The sequence below is a fragment of the Pinus tabuliformis genome, chromosome 2_1 (genome assembly GCF_031772625.1).
Source record: "Pinus tabuliformis cultivar Carrire ecotype Pingquan chromosome 2_1, CPIR1, whole genome shotgun sequence".
NCBI lineage: Eukaryota > Viridiplantae > Streptophyta > Pinopsida > Pinales > Pinaceae > Pinus > Pinus tabuliformis.
In genome coordinates, this window is record NC_142299.1 from 296,564,125 (window position 1) to 296,578,582 (window position 14,458).

At 38.7% G+C, this 14,458-nt stretch overlaps 1 non-coding gene across 1 annotated transcript; it reads right to left on the bottom strand.

Moving 5' to 3' along the window:
- Nucleotides 1-234: 234 nt before the first annotated feature.
- LOC149199970 (U6 spliceosomal RNA) lies at nt 235-343 on the bottom strand. The gene has a single exon (XR_016254043.1). It is a non-coding gene; the product is annotated as a U6 spliceosomal RNA (small nuclear RNA).
- Between the last annotated feature and the right edge of the window lie 14,115 nt (nt 344-14,458).

Below are 14,458 nucleotides of genomic sequence, written 5' to 3' on the forward strand. Positions count from 1 at the left end.
TGAGGCACGTCGGGTGGTAGGCTTGCATGGTCTAAATGATGACTTGAAAACAGGAAAAAGACAAGCACAAACCATGCATTGGTTCTTCAGATTACATGCTTATCCTTGATTGGTTATGCGCATGGCTGAGACAGTCCAAATTGAGGCGACCTGGTTGGATGCTTTCGGCTCACCTCCCTGCTCGGCACGTCCTCCTCCACATAAAATGATTCTAAATGCATAGACTAAATATTCAAAAATTTGGACCATTTCTCGATTTGTGCGTGTCATCCTTGCGCAGGGGCCATGCTAATCTTCTCTGTATCGTTCCAATTTTATCGGAACCTACATATCATCCAATCAATCAATATGAGAACAACTGCCCATCCAATAAACCCAATGCAACCTACATATCATCCAATCAATATGAAAACAAATGCCCATCCAATAAACCCAATGCAACCTACATATCATCCAATCAATATGAGAACAATTGCCCCTCGACTTATTCGGGAAATAGATCCAAAGGTAAAGGCAAGAATGGCTACATGGAAGGTCATAATGGCACGAGGAGAGAAAATAAAATGTACACACTTGGAGCATCACGGGAAAGGGAACAAATGAATGAAACCTACTCGATGAGATCCTTTCTTCCAACTTAAAGATAAAGATGTCAACAATCAAGCTCACAAGATTTCGATGGATGAAACCTCAGACATATCATCCCCATAATGGTCCTTATCATTTATATCGTGCTTTATGGCCACTATAGGAGACTGAAAACAATAAGAAGGTTGCTCATGATGATCATACTTAAGAGAGATAAATGATTTTTTATTACAAGAAGGATTGAGGAAAGGGTCCACATGCAACTCAACAATAACCCCACGATTGTGAGGAGAGACAAGGGTACTATTGATATCATCATCATCAATATCATAGACAACGTCCTTTTCAAAACGATTCCCATGAACCTCCCATTTCCCTTCTTTAATATGTAAGTAATAACTGATATCATTGTTTGAAGGGGCTACGAGATCACGAGTCTCCAAGGTCTTCAAAGAGTAGATTATTAGAAATAATATCCTTGGAAAAAGTAGGGTTAACCTCAACTTTACTTTCCATAGAATCATCCTCTTTGTTACACTTGTTCTGAAAATTATCTTCATCACCTTTTTTGTCATGTGGATCTAGGGAGGACCCTTCTTCCTACTCATCATCTATATTCCTAAGGTCATCATGATGCTTAATGAATATTTCCTCTTGGATGTTTAGCACAAGGTATCCTTAAAAATGTCTAAGAAAGCCATCAAATAATTTCTCAATAGATGAGATTCTCCTAGGTTTGTGATTATGAAACCATGAATTAGGAACATGGAGGGGTCTCATGAATAACAACATGAGGACATCGTGAAGAACCAACTCGGCTTGTGAGGCATATGCTGCAAATATTTCCACATGATCAACTACAGATAACGGATCACCATCAAACTTGGGCACACCACATATGATAGTCCAGGTAAGATGTTTAGGGTTTCGAGGAATGAAAAAAATGTCCAAGGAAGTGAAGTCATCAAAGAAAGACATCCTATTGAGTTAGGCATATCAATTATGTAGGAGTCACCATGGTGAATTTAAAGGTGCCCAATGAGATGCTTGCTTCACCCAACAAGCATAGACTTTGAAGTTCAATGAAGAAATAGGGAGTCTTTCTTCCAATGGAGTCACCAAGAAGGATATGTCGATAATTTCATATGAGGAAAAGGAGACACATCTCGTGTCCTTGATAACGACGCAAAAAATGTTACCACTCAATCTAGTAGGGGTCCTAGGAGGGGTTCCAAAGGGGCAACTACTAGACCAAGTGGCAACAATGGGACAAGAACCCACTATCACCTCAACCGATGTCCCCTACTCTTTACAGACTTTCAATGATGGGAGGAGTCCTGTTATAAAGGAAATCACTAGGAGGGGTAAGTCAATTATAGGATCAAGAGTGATTCCTAAGGCCCATTCACAAGAGTGACTCAAATAATAGTTTTACTTGCTTTAGAAGAAAGGCAAGGGGCTCTCTAGGAAAGGCTCAGGAGAGGCTAGATCTAGGGCTTAAAGATATTTTGTAACAAAGGATTTCCTAGACCCAAGGCTCTTTTGGAAATAGAAGGAACTCTCTTAAGGTCTTGTGAGGTAACAAGCATATAAAAGGTTGGGACCACAAGAGAGACCTAAAAGATCCAATAAAGGCCTAGGGTTTATGATGATAAAAAATAATAGGACTATATCAAGCAAGTATGATAGGAAAGGGTAAAAAATGATTAACTTCGTTTTAGTTTTCGAGCACAATGGGCCTTTTTGAATATCGTTACCCTAAGGAGACCTAGACAAAAACAATTTCAAGACTAGGGCATGATGTTTCTCTAAAACCAACCATTGATTGTCTTCAAATTGGAGGGAAAAGAGAGGGGAAACCAAAGCAATTCTCCACCAAATTGCACCTCAAATGAATGGATCTAAAGGAAATCACTTGATGCCCTAGCTAGGTTGTCTAGGGTTAGGGAAGAGAGAGGAAAAAGGCAAGAAAAGGGCTTTAGGGTGATCACACTAGGATTTAAAACCAATGCCTGACTATTGGGAGGATTGGAGTGAAGATGATCCCAACCTTTTCACCTTCACTATTCAAGGAGGCCTAAAACAAGGAATTCACTATTTAGGGATGATCCTACATGAAAATTTTAGGCATTTATACTTCAATGGAAAATATTAAGGATTTTAAAGGATGCAAATAATCCCCTAGGAACATTCATTCATTCATTATATTTATGAGTAACACATGCAAAATTTTCCAATAGTATGAAGGCCTAAAACAATTTCCCATGAATTAGGGAAAAATAATAACCATAAGAAAGAAATTCCATGCATTAGAAAATTATTATTTCAGAAATATAACATTAAAAAGGAACTTACAGGACAATGAAGAATATATCCACCCACATCATTGCAACAAGAAGCTCTGAGAAAACATAGCAAAGATTTCCAAATGCCAAAATACGTTTATTCCATCCAAATCACTCCACAAATTGGAGGTTGAAATTCTCAAGAAGATCTAGCAAAATCCCAAGTGATGATAAGTTACAAATGAGGCCTCACTTGTATTTATATGAGCCTCTCACAATACAAATGGGTCAATTTTTCCTAAAAAACCCCTAAAAATGACTCTAGTGTGCAAAATAACACACTAATTGGTGACAATCCCACCAAATAAATCCATAATATGAAAAATAGGCCTCTCAAGAGAGATTGAACGGTAATACAATATCTAGGAGGGTCATTGAAAGCTCTAGTGAATTCCTTCATGTGCCAAAATGAGTGGAAGGGCTTCAAAAATAGTGTTGAAGGGGATGGCCCATTGATCTCCAAGCAAATGACCTATGGTGGTCCTAAGCAGATGTGGAGGCAAAAAAATATCCTCATGGGTCTCCAACTGAATTGAAAAAGTATGTATCCCATCTGCAAGGGCTAGAACACTGATGTAGGCCCTACCTTTGTCTCCCATGGTGAGACAAAACCCCATCTAGGCCCTGGATCAACTGCCAAGTGTGTGATGCAAGCGTGTAGCTAGCTAGGCAAGGTGGTTCAAGTGCATCATCATTATCAAAAAAGTGGAACAAAAGCAAGCAACAAATGGTACTTGTTACCGCTTAAACCAGCAGGGGACCTAAGGGGGATCCCTAAAGGGAAAATGTTAGGATAAGAGAAACAAATGGAGAATTATCACACTATCACCTCAGGTAAGTCTCCATTGTGTTTACAAACTTTCACCAATGGGAGGAGACCCAATATATATGGAGTCACTAATGAATGATAAGTCAATGAATATGAGTGACCCAAACATACCCTTTCCCAGAAAAGTTTGGCAGATGGAGCTTGCTTTCTCACTAAGCAGGGTATTATGTATTCTAGGGAAAGGAGGAGAGGATTTGAGGGTTAGGTTTGGGAAAATACTTGTGAAGGTGTTCGCCAATCCCTAAAATCCTTGTTAGAATTGGTATCCTGGATGGTTCTTAAAGAATGATCTTTCAAAGGAGTAGGACCACACAGCGCCAAGTGGACTCGGTCTAGGGTATGAGGAAAGTATGTAGCAACCAACGATATTCTTACCATCGATAAGGTGGGGAAAGGATAAAAATAGATTATTTTCACTCAAAGATGTTGTTTTGACCCTATGAGGCACTAGCCTTGGGGATGCCAGGGAAAGTTTTGATGCTGGAGCTAGGGCATGACTTTTCTCCCAACTCCACCATTGAAATGGATTCAAATTGGAGGAGATCTAGAGGAAAGGGCAGTGCAGGAGACCCTAGGAGATCAAATTATTTTGATGGCTAGCTTGTCAGGAAATTGATGCCCTATGTACCCCAATGTGGCTAGTCCCCAAAGGATGTGAGAAAATATGGATTTTAGTGACCACCCTTGGTAGATCAGTGCCTTAATCTCTGGGAGAATGGAGTCTATGTTGAGTAAAAGTAGGATTTCTTGGTTCTTAGTCAAGGAGGCCTCAAGATCACTTTGTTTTTCCTTCTAGGTCAAGAAGAAGTAACCTTGCAGCTTTTATACTTCGACGTGCAAGAGGAATTGCTTTTCAAGGTCAAATTTTACCCCTAGGAGATTTAACTCACATTACATGGCCCATACATTGAAGGAAGGTTATTATAGAGACAAATTTCATAATATTAAGCAGTAAATGTATGCAACAATTAGCCCTATAACAACAAAAATCCTAGTCCAACATATATGACAAAAGTAAACAAGAATAACATCAAAAGTATGTACTTACATGTAATAGAGTATATCCAACCATTCACAATTGACAACAAAGAAGGTCCAAGAGAAGATAGACCATTATCCACACATCAAAAATCATCCATAAAGCTCCAACTCATCCTTAGAAAAAGTGATAAAATTGCAAGAGAGATAAGAGATCCCAACTAAATTGATGATGAGAAATGAACTCATCTCACTCCTATTTATACAGGACTTAGGAGTTTGAATTAACATCCTTGGCCTTATAAGCCCCAAAAATAAAATAATGTTATAATAATACAACTTTTGGTGACAAGCCCACCAAAATAGCTCATAAATGAAAAGGTATGACACTCAAGGGGTCAAATAATAATCTATGCATGTTGTAGGGCCCTCTAAGAGGCCTAACAAGGTCCATGGGTGCCACAATGAAGAATAGGACCCTCAAAAGTAGTGGACAAGGGGTTGGCTCCTTGTAATATCTTGTGGTGCTCCAGATGACTTGTGGGGGAACATAAGTGTCCTTATGGGTCTCCAAACAAATCGAAGATGCTTGTAGATTGCTTGCAATGGCTAGGATGATGGTGTAGGTGATTCCACATCATCATGAAAGTTCTGGATTATCTACCAAGTATGTGGTGTAGATCTGGGGTTGGCTGGGCATGATGGATCAGGTGCATCCTTCTCATCCAATAAGTGAACCACGAGCAATCTCTGAATGGCTGTGGGTATCCATGAGGTGCAATATGCTATTGTGGAGGCCCATGGATCTCAACACTCACCCTACATGTGCTAATGTATCGATATGGAGGATTAGGACCCCGTATAGGGAGACTAAACCCCAAATGGAAACCATATGCAATCCTGCATAAGATCCAATGCGTCACCTAGCGTTCTAGTACAACAATTCGTTAGAGAAATCGAGTAAATGAGCACACCTAATCAAGGACCACAGGTGGGGATTTCATAACGACCTACCTTTCCATAATGGGATTCGGGATGTGCCAATGCCTCCTAAACAACAAATGAGGTTAACCAAGTACCCTATTAGGTGGTTTTAATTTTTAAAGGGGGTAGTCTGTTAAAGGTAAATCCTTCAAAAGGGTGGTGGCATGTGACAGATATGTGAATGAAGTATGGGATGAGAAGGGGCAGCCCTGGGTCACATGTTGGGGCACACGGGTATATAATAAGAGGGAAGCCCACACTTGGGTTTATAATGTGTAGGAGGGAGAAATAATGGTACATGGGGTGCCCTAGCCTTGATTTTTCCACCCTTATTTATATTCCTTTTTCCTTTTTATGATTTTATTTGATTAATTGCTTTGGGCTCAAGGGGTTAGAGAATGATGTATAAGATATAACAGTGAATTCCCCATTTAATGTGGGGCGGTTCATCACCCACTAGGGGTTGAGACAATAATGGGTTCCTATATGATGAAGAAGGCTCATAGAACCTGTAGGAACCAGGGTGATGGCCATGATGATGGGGTAGAGATCATGTATTAGATTTTTCCCACATGCTAAATGTTTTTGTCCCGACCATCTTTTGCATTTTGTGGTAGTTTTCTTGTTGAATGTGTCCATATATTCTTTTAAATTTCTTTTCAGCTGCATCAACCTTCGGGCTTTGTTCCAGGCCATGACCTAAGGTGTGGGCAAGGAGAAGGAGCGAGCTGACCTTATGTAGACCTAGTGGAGGAATGTGTACCCAGGTGGGGAGGATGATGGATGGGGACATAACGAGTAGAAAGAGGGTAATACAAGCAAATAAGGGAGCAAGACCACACAACCAAAATTGGGGTTTCCCATGAAATAGCATCCCTGGAACTAAATGGTCAGTAAAAGAGATCCCACAGGACTAGAATCAAAGGTTAATTACTATAAGTGATTTAGGGGACAAAATCACAGACCTAGCCCATTCGTTCCACCGAATCCCCCCATTAATCCATGCCTAGAAGTGTCCATCACATGTAAACTAAAATACTCAATTTCCAAATGACAAGGCATAACTTTAGGTTCAGGAGGCCCACCTTCAAACATATGATCATGGCAGATGGGCGAGGGACCACATGGCTAGCTTAGGTGGTGGAGAAGATGGCACAATGATCTATCTAGTGGCTTCCGATTGAGGATCGTTTGGGAGAAAAAGTTTCTCCTATGGATATTACCCAAAAAATGGTGGTTAACATTTGGCTCCAATTGGGACGTGATCTCTTGAAGAAGTTGGTGAAGCTACTCAAACGGGAGGTCAAGAGAACACCAACAATCTCTTAGTTATCATAGAACTATCACCTGCACATATAATAATTGGAAAAACACGTGGCAACATGCTTTTGTGACATCTCATGATTGCACATGCTAATATGTTAGGCCATAAAATCAACAGAAAATAAAAGATGCAAATATGCATCTATCTACCATGAGAAAATCATATGATGTTAATTTTAATGCAAAAATCAGAATGCAATGCATCCTACGTTACCATGCATATGATACAATGTCAAGTGCTAGGTATAATCATAAACCCAATGCAACCAACATGTCAATTGATCAATATAAGAATTCATGCTTCCATGATTATTTTTGCAATGGACTCGACAATATAAATGGGAAAAATGATGCGAGGAATTACGAGGGCGGGAGGTGGGAAAACAAGAGAACCCTCTCATATAGAAAGGAACCTTAGAAGAAGGAAAAAACATCATCCGAGATGATTGAATTTGGTCATCTAACTAGGAGATAGAAATGTCAATTATCAATTACATGAATCTTTTATGAAGTGCTATCTTATAACCATCACCCTCTAGGTAAGAAGGATTGAATGTCTCAAACAAATTTAGGATGATGTTATTTTGGTCATTGGGAAAACAAGAAGTGGACTTGTCATTGTATTTTGGGAAAAACCATGATTCATGGTTCTTCATAGGGGAAAGAAGCCCTTCATCAAGACGAGGGGAATGGAGATCATCACAAACATATATTTACGGATTTTCACCGATGGAATGAGACCCAATATGTATGGAGTCACTAATGAATAATAATTCAATGAATATGAGTGACCGAAACATACCCTTTCCAAGAAAAGTTTGAAATATGGAGCTTGCTTGCTCACTAAGACGGGTATTATATATTCTATGGAAAGGAATATAGGATTTGAGGGTTAGGTTTATGGAAAAATACTTGTGAAGCAGTTCCCCAATTGTAAAAGACCTGACCTGCAAATATAATAAATTTCTCTAATAAAATAAACCCAAGATCCAATACAAGATATTTCTAGAATGAAAATTCTTCTTTATTAATATCAAAATCCTTGAGGTAGGGTAACACCATACAACTAATCCTAAAGGAAGGAGAACACTCCACAAGCCATATGCTTGTTAATACAAGATACCGATGGTTAAACAAAAGCAATCAACAAATGCTTGGAGACATATCTAAGGTGATTCACTTTAGAAAAGTAACATCAAATGGTATAGTGGCTACCTTCAGTTGAATGGTGGTATAATAATAACTATCATGAAGCCACCAAGATAACCCCATATGAGGCAATGTATGGCTAACTCCCACCTTCACCTATTTCCTATATCTCTGGATGTTTTAAAGTGTAGGAAATTGATAAAATCCTACAGAATCGTGCCACTATGATATCTCATCTCAAAGATAATCCTCATTAATATTAGAACCAAATGAAGCAACAGGAAAAACAGCATCGTTTCGAGCGTGCATTTCAAGAAGGGGATTAGGCGATTACAACCATATAAGCAAACATTTCTCAAAGAAAAGGGCTACTAGAAACTATCACTAAAGTTCTAGGGACCTTATTAGATACTTCAATTCACAGGAACAGTCACCTACAAATTGGCCTTGCCACCTACTTCAAAAATCCATCCGGTCTTCCATGTATCATGCCTCAAGAAAGAAGAATGCAGAGTTCAAACAAGTTTGCTCGAATTGGATGAGGAAGGCTCACTTTGGTTTTGACCAGAGCATGCCCTTGATACTCGTGAAAGACATCTCCGTGGCCACACGATCAAGGAAGTCCTCATCAAGTGGAAGGACACCTCTCTAGAAGATGTGCCATGGGAGCCAACCACTATTCTTCACTAGGTTTTGCAGCTTCAGCCTTGAGGACAAGGCTACTTTTGATGTGGGAGGGCATGTTAGGGTCCAACACTAACCCCTTTATTTATGTAATAAGCCCAATGGGCTAAGTCAGGTCATAGTTAGTAAAGCTCCTATTAATAATTGTAAGTTGTTGACCCACATTAGAGAAAGGGGACCACATTTAGTTGTGAAGGGGTCATAGTTAATAAATAAAGTGGTTAACCCATGTTATGCAAGGGACCACTAGTAGTTAGGGTGTTGAATGCCATTTAGCTATAAATAGTCTTAGTTAGTAAGGGAAATATCATCGAGTCTTATTGTAATCAAGATCTACTCTGATGGAGGTTGCCCCCTCCAAGAGGCAAGTGAACATTGAATCTGTTTCTGAATAATAAAATAATTTGCATTTTTTCTCATTTCATATTATAATTCTGTGTTCTGGGCTATATTTATTCGTATTTCTAGTATTCTGGATTTTGCGCAAGTGAATAGCATAACACCAATCCCTAAAATCATTTTTAGAATTGGTATCCCGGATGGTTCTTAAAGAATTATATTTCAAAGGAGTGGGACCACACGGGGCCAAGTGGACCCACTCTAGGGTATGAGAAAAGTATGTAGCAACCAACGATATTCTTACCCTAGACAAGGTGAGGAAAGGACCAAATAAAGTATTTTCACTTAAAGATGTTGTTTTGACCCTATGAGGCACTAGCCTTGGAGATGGCAGGGCAAGTTTTGATCCCGAAGCTAGGGATTGACTTTTCTCCCAACTCCACTGTTGGAATGGATTCAAAATTGGAGGAGAGCTAGAATAAATTCCAATGTAGAAGACCCTAGGAGATAAAATTCTTTTGATGACTAACTTATCAGGAAATTGATGCCCTAGGTACCCCAATGTGGCTAGTACCAAAAGGATGTGAGAAAATATGGATTTTAGTGACCACCCTTAGTAGATTAGTGCCTTAATCTTTGGAAGAATGGAGTCTCTTTTGAGTAAGAGTAGGATTTCTTAGTTCCTAGTCAAGGAGGTCTCAAGATCACTTCATTTTGCATTCTAGGTCAAGAAGAAGCAACCTTGGAGCTTTTATACTTTGATGTGCAAGAGGAATGGCTTGTCAAGTTCAAATTTTACCCCTAGGAGATTTTGTTCACATTACATGGCCCATACATTGAAGGAAGGATATTATAGAGACAAATTTCACAATATTAAGCTGTAAATGCATGCAACAATTAGCCCTAGAACAACAAAAATACTGGTCCAACATATATGACAAAATTAAACAAGCATAACATCAAAAGTATGTACTTACATGTAATAGAGTATATCCATCAATTCATAATTGACAATAAATAATCTCCAAGAGAAGATAGATTAATAGCCACACATCAAAACTCATCCATAAAGCTCCAATTCATCCTTAGAAAAAGTGTGAAAATCTCAAGAGAGATAAGAGATCAAAACCAAAGTGATGATGAGAAATGAACTCATCTCATTCCTATTTATACACAAATTAAGAGTTTGAATTAGCCTCCTTGGCCTCATAAGCCCCAAAAATAAAATAATGTTCTAATAACACAACTTTTGGTGACAAGCCCACCAAACTAGCTCATAAATGAAAAGGTAAGCCTCACAAGGGTTCAAATAATAATATATGCATGGCATAGGGCCCTTTAAGAGGCCTAATGAGGTCCATGGGTGCCACAATGAAGAATAAGACCTTCAAAAGCAGTGGACAAGGGGTTATCCCCTTATAATAACTTGTTGTGCTCCAAATGACATGTGGGGGTACACAAGTGTCCTCATGGATATCCAAACAAATCGAAGATGCTTGTAGTTTCACCTGCAAGGGATAGGATGATGGTGTAGGTGATGCCACATCATCATGAAAGTCCTTGATAGTTTTCCAAGTGTGTTGTGTAGATCTAGGGCTGACTGGGCATGATGGATGAGGTGCATCCTCCTTGTCCAATAAGTGAACCATGAGCAATCTCTAAATGGTTGTTGGTAGGCCTCCAAATTAGACATAAATTAAGGCCCATATGACCATCCTTCAGCACATTAAACCTCTCTTTTTGCATTAGATAATGTATTTTTAACTTTAATATGTTCATTAGGAAGGTTTATGGATAATTGCATATTTGTGCCTAATATTATTTATTTTCGTGGAATATTATGAGAATATTGGGCAGATTATGAAGATTTGGAGGAGGAGATAATTTAAGGACTTTATCCCTACTATAGGAGGATCAATATTGAATAATAAATCGACAAGATATCATGAAATCATGCACAAATTATCGAGTTCCAATGATTGAGAAAATTTAGGAATGTGTTCCCTCTCATTTAATGCATATTCCTAGTGTTGGGAACCAAATCCACTATTTGAGGAATTTTGGAGGGGAAAGATTCCTCCTTTCATGGGGAATTCTTCCTAATAGTTTTGTATAAGTACCAAGTCGAATTTTCCTCTAGGGGTGTGTTACAGGTCTATTTGGGCACATCACTACCGACGATCAAATTAGTGTAAACAAGGTCTATCAAAATCTAATTCAGTTGCTACATGCCCTAGACATGCCACCTCATTGAGTGCTTTCATCCATGAGATTTTCCTGACTTCAAACCTTGCTGAAGTGCTTCCTTGGGTCACCAGCGCACCCCTGGTCAAGGGTAAGTTCTCTGCAGAGTAGGTAGCCCCATTCAAGGCTGCATTGCAGAGCACCTAAGCCCACTCAAGCCTGCGTTGGGCGAGAATCCTCGAAATTTTCATTGGATCTTGAGTATATTCCTCCTTTCTAGAGCCTTCTAGAAGGAACCCAACTCCTATCCTATCAAGATGAGCTCGACTTAGGATAGCCTTGGATCATCTAATCCTCTATCCTCTCATCCATTTGAACATGGAAACTAATCATCCAATTATGGAAAACCATTCAATGCCATATTAATGAAAAAACCACTTGCATTCATCTATAAATTGGCCTCCCATCATAGAGCCAAGGAGCTTGGATATTATAGAGAAATACTGTTGGTTTAGAGACTTGAAATCATTGTCAAAGTAATGTTATGCTACTGGATTGATGTTGCTATTGGTGTGATGAGGGCTTGGACTAAGCTAGATGAGTGAACGAGATTCAACCACATTGGGTATAACTTCTCCTTCTATCAATCAATAAATTTGTTTGTTCCTTTTCCAATACTTTTGCCTATATCTATGATGAATGTATGTGAAAATGTTGTCGATTCCATTTGTTTACAATAAATATATCATATGCTTTGATTGTTGTCATCTTCTGTTTATGTTGGCAGGTACCAATTGAGCGAATTCACTTTGAGCAAAAGTGATGGGAGAAACTCAAAGGATATCAAAGGAAGCGAAGGATCACAAGTAGGTTCTTTTATCTTATATGTTTATTGTAGGAAAAGGTTAAGCATCTTTACTTCAGTTGTTCTAAGTGTAACTACCCACTTAGGGAAGATATATTTATTCGTAGGTATAAATTCCATATAGCAAATTGGCGACTCCGTTGGGGAACGACCATCATTTCTGGTAGTTATCCCTTGTCTTAGCAGAACCAGTAGACTTTGCTTTAGTTCATTTACCTATATTCAATCATTTTGAAGCATGTTTGGTAAAAAATGTGTGCTTATTTGTGTGCTGATAGTGCTCTCTAGCATCAACGCACTATTGTTCTTGACATAGTGTGCTGCAGAGTAGCCTTAGCCTAGAGACAGTGCTCTGCAATGCACTGTCTCCCACTCAGGGCTGTGCTGGTCCCTGTCAAGCCAAAACCCCATATTTTTGCTTGATTTTTTCCAAACTATTTCACATCTTGTTTGCTGAATGGTCAATGTTTCTCTGTCCCTGAAGTCCAAATTAGCATTTCTTTTCCATGCCCACTTTGGCTTTGTTTGTTCAATGTTTCTTTATGTTTTCTTTATCATTGTCAAATCAATCCCAAAGTTATCTTACATTTATTAGTCTTTACTTTTCTGAAAAATAATTGTTGTAAAGTCTTCATTTCTTTGAAAAAGAAACTGTCGTAAAGTCTTCGTTTCTTGTGAAAAGCATTGATTGATCGTTTGTGCATTTAGTTTCTTTATGTTCATCTAAACATTAAAGGAATGAAAATAAAAACATGCATAATGCATTTAGAAATTTGTGTGTGCTTGTAGGAATGGTATAGGGAAAGTTGCATTAGACGTGCTCTATGCTCTTTGTTTAGAGATTCTAATTGCTCTATCCCTTTTAGTTACGGTTTTAATTGTTTAAATCAAATGAAAAGAATGTTTCCCGTCTTAGTTTCATTATAGGAATTTCAAAAACATCACGCGGTGAACCTGAAAGGCAAACTTTTAAACAAGATCAACTAAAATTTATCTCAATTAACCTAATCGAGCATTGTAACTTAACACATAACATTTAGAGGTCTAGGCTAGAGACATGTTCCGGCGTCGTTAAACATAGCAGTTGTCGCTAACGGTATGCGATACATTCTGAGTGTGATACCTCATTCCATGTACGTAAGTATATCATAGCTCGTCCACATACTTTCGGGTATATTGGGTGGTGTTATAGTATGAAAAGTATAAGGGAATGCTCTCACTGTGTGGTTTTGCATTAGATAGCGCTAACACAGATTGGGCCTCCACGTACTTTCGAGTATATTTGGGAGGACTACATTAGGTTTCTATCCATCCATAGGTAATCGAGTCAGTTGCCTTGTATACTATGATACACCAAAAACAACATTCAGGGAGATTACCTGCACGTATGTTAAGTCCTTGGCTCCTCCGAGGCAGTATATTGTAGTTCACAGTTACTTGGTAATTCTTTTGCTCAGATTAACCTCTTTTGTTTATTTCTTTCTATAATAAAATCAATCAACAATCGTGGAAGAAAACCAAACTTTACACCGTTGTTCACATAGGACAGCGAGTAAACCACCTTACCGCCTGAAGCTACACCTAGTCGGCAAAAGCGATCTTGTTTAACTGAGTCCAGTACATCACAAAATTCTAGTTCTTCATCCGATTTACCAGAGTCACCTATACTGGTACGTACTGCGATTCTAGTTACTCCTACTATTATTGGTTTATTTGCTGCTGAAGTGGAACCTTTACAATTACCTAAGGACACTGAAAGTGAACTTAGTGAAATGGTAACTAAAGTTGACCAACAAGAAGTTGATCCTCAAATAGAAGTTGTTCAGGAAATTCATCCTGAAGCCGTTGTTCTTTTACCAAAACACTTGGATCCCAAAGTTGAACAACCAGAAGTTGTTCCCGTAATGGAAGATGATTGACTGGTTTATCCTCAAACATCTGTAATTGTTGAGACTTCTCCTTTACTGTAGAGTCAAACACCGGAAATTTATTACAGACTTGACGGTGAAATCCTTCCACTCGGTTTGATTGCTATTGAAGAGAAATTTGAAGAAGAAACTTCACCTAGAAATCCAACTCATTTTGGAACAGGGCTTTATCCTTATCCTTCTTTTCCTCGGTTAACTTATACTACCCCTCTTGATCTTGTTTACTTTCAAACTCCCATAGATTCATTAGGACATTTATTGG